We start from the raw sequence: 3,472 nt of genomic DNA, 5'->3' as shown, positions 1-3,472 counted from the left end.
ATGAATTAACTTTTATTTATAAATTGTTTCTAGAAAATTTATAGCAACATGGTAAGAAACTCACAATTGAAAGTATAATGTAGATTAGAAGTAAGAGAGAAGGTTGGTGCAAAGAAGAAACTAAGTAGAAATATATGATGGAAATAAGAAAAGGCGAGTGCCCTAAATGTAAACTTGATAGGCGGTAGAATGGTATGCTTAATATAGTGCACTTATGGTGACAATAATGAAATCAGAATTGCTGATTTCTATAAGGTCAATTTGAGACTGAGGTTTCAAGCATGGGATAAAGGAGTAAATTTGTTTGTTTTTAGAAAAGGCAGTATAATGATCATAATCTTCAATCTTAAATTGCTTTCTTCATTTAAACAGATGTTTAAAGGGCAAATGGTGAATCTAATATACAAAGAGCGGGAAAGAACAGGAGAGAGAATGTTCTACTCTTGGCTTCTTCTGACTCTTTAAGAATATTGCTAATGAGCCCCATCTGTGTCAGCTTCTGAGTCTTTGCAACCTGTTTCTGGTTAGACTCACATCCCTGATTTTTCTTTTATGGAAAACAGCAGTCTAAAATCAAGCCCTCCCGCAGGGAAAGGTTGCCGGGCCATCTGGGGTCCCTCTGGGGACAAGAACAGTTTACCATACCCCATTAGAGGCAGGCAGATAGGCGCTACGTAAAGACCAACAGCTGCCTAGCAAGTAAAAAGAGAACACAAATCATCAAAAACAATTTTTACTGCACTGCTTAAAGGAAAAACAAATTTGGTCTCTGCATACCGAAGTTACTATATCTCTAGGAAAGCAGCAAACTGCCCTGGGGGCACTGTGATGTCCTGCTTTCATTTTTCCAAATTCCTTTGCTTTCATCAGTTTCATTTACTGCAGATTTACTCAGAGCCTTTAATATGAGTTAATGTACAGCATGACTTTCTGAATGGGGAGTGTTACGTAAAGCATTTTCCAAATACGTCTTGTAATATGTTGCGGTTTTTGCATAGGCCAGTAGTTGTCAAACATTAGCCTGCATCAGAATCACTTGCAAGGCTTCTTTAAAGAGGAATTGCTGTTCTACCCTGCTCTGTAGTTTCTGATTCAGCAGGTATGTAGTGGGGTCCAGAATTTGCATTTCTAACAGGTACTCAGATGATGCTGATGCTGCTGGTCCAGGCACTGTTTGGGGGAACCACTGACCTAGGTATATGATACCCAAATCATTTTAGTTTAAATATGTCTTTAGGGGTCTTTTATATCTTTCAATTCCCAATAAGATGTAAACTAACAAATAGGTCTCAGCTCACTGGAATTTGCTGCTGTTGTGGTTAAACCTCCATCTAGTATTTTCAGAAGTAGAAACAAAGAATTACTAATGTTCTATTGCAATTCTGCAAGAGACCTACAGGTTGTTCTTATTTATTTGAGACAGTTTCGCTCTTGTGGCCCAGGCTGGAGTGCAGTGGCGCGATCTCAGCTTACTGCAACCTCCGCCTTTCGGGTTCAAGTGATTCTCCTGCCTCTGCCTCCTGAGAAGCTGGGATTACAGCCATGTGCCACCATGTAATTTTTTGTATTTTTAGTAGAGATGGGGCTACTCCATGTTGGTCAGGCTGGTCTCAAACTCACAGCCTCAGTTGATCTGCCCACCTTGGCCTCCCAAAGTGCGGGGATTACAAGCGTGAGCCACCGTGCCTGGTCCAGGTTGTTTTATTATGTGTGTATAATATGACAACATTTGGGTTTCCAACAATTAAGGAACATTGACTTACAGAATTTTACAATTTCAGATTCCATCCCATTGATGATTCGTTAAGAGAAGCAGTCTTCTTACAGATTATGGCAGGGATTTTTTGCATCAGAAGATACTTGCTGTACAGATGTTTGGATTTGTTTTTTTGTTTTTCATTAAAATTTTTGGTCCTGGGGAAAAAAACTGACTTCTAGGCATTTCTTAGAGGTGCAAAAGTTTCTCTGTGGCCATGAGGATAAGAGACGGTGGAAATATCAATAAAGAGCTCTGAGGCCCGGGTGAGGTAGCTCACACCTGTAACCTCAGCACTTTGGGAGGCTGAGGCGGGTGGATCACTTGAGGTCAGGATTTTGAGACCAACCTGGGCAACATGGTGGCCAATCCCGTCTCTACTAAAGATACAGAAATTAGCAAGGCATGATGGCAGGTGACTGTAATCCTAGCTGCTTGAAGGCTGAGGCAGGAGAATCGCTTGAACCTGGGAGTCAGTGGTTGTAGTGAGCTGAGATCACGCCATTGCACTCTAGTCTGGGCAACAGATTGAGACTCTGTCTCAAAANAAAAAAAAAAAAAAAAACAAAAAAACCCAAAAGAAAAAAAAAAGAGCTCTGAGAGCTGTGAACCCAGTGAGTTATGTACCAAACCTGGTTTACAAACCAATTTTAAATCAAATATATGTGTATATAGATATTCTGTATTTGGTGTAACTATCTAAGGAGTACTTTCAGGCCAACTAATCCCAAAATTGCCTTTTCATTAAACATGCATCTGTTGGTCTTGAGGTCCAAGAGGGAAACCAAAATTGAAGTTCAGTATTTATTATTATGCTAGTGATTATCAGTAACAATCCTGGTACATACCTGTTATTCAAAAACTCCTGGAACCAGATGTGTTTCAAAATTGAGAATTCAGAATGTCTACCATTTTGGAATGATAAACAATAAACACATTTTGGAATATATGTAACATTTCCAGCAGGGTCCAGGACAGCACCTGATAAAGAAATGAATTAAAATTTCTACAGAAAATATACACATAGTCACACTAAGTGGCATAAATAAAGACAATGAACAGCTTTGTAATGGTTACATTTTGCTACCAAATAAGTTCAAGTTAAGTCATATTTTTTCTTTAACTTTAAAAAAGAGCTTTATTGAGGTATAACTCACATTCCATAAAATCACTATTTTAAAGTGTACAATTCAGAGGTCTTTAGCATACTCACAGATCTGTGCAACCATCACTACTGTCTAATTTCACATCATATCCATCACTCTCTATTTCTCATTTCTCCTGGCTCCTGGTAACCACTAATCTACTTTCTGTCTCTATGGATTCACCTGTTTTGGACACTTCATATAAACAGACTCATACAATATTGGCCCTTTGTGTCTGCCTTCTTTTGCTTAGCATAATGTTTTCAAGGTTCATCTATGCAGTAATGTGTATCAGTACTTCATTGCTCTATGTTGCTGGATAATATTCCATTTTATGGCTATACCAGATTTTGTTTATCCTTTCATCAATCAGTGAACACTTGGGTTCTCCACCTTTTAGTTATTATGAATAATCCTGCTGTGAACCATTAGGAAAAAGTTTTTGTGTTAACATGTAGATATACACATAAGAGTGGACAAGTTTTTGCCTGAACATGCAGATATATACCTGAGTGGGCAAGTATATATATCACACACATGGAATTATATCTAAGATATGTATATATATACA

The sequence above is a fragment of the Cebus imitator genome, unplaced genomic scaffold (assembly GCF_001604975.1).
Source record: "Cebus imitator isolate Cc_AM_T3 unplaced genomic scaffold, Cebus_imitator-1.0 Scaffold33, whole genome shotgun sequence".
NCBI lineage: Eukaryota > Metazoa > Chordata > Mammalia > Primates > Cebidae > Cebus > Cebus imitator.
Note: the sequence above shows the minus strand (reverse complement) of the source record.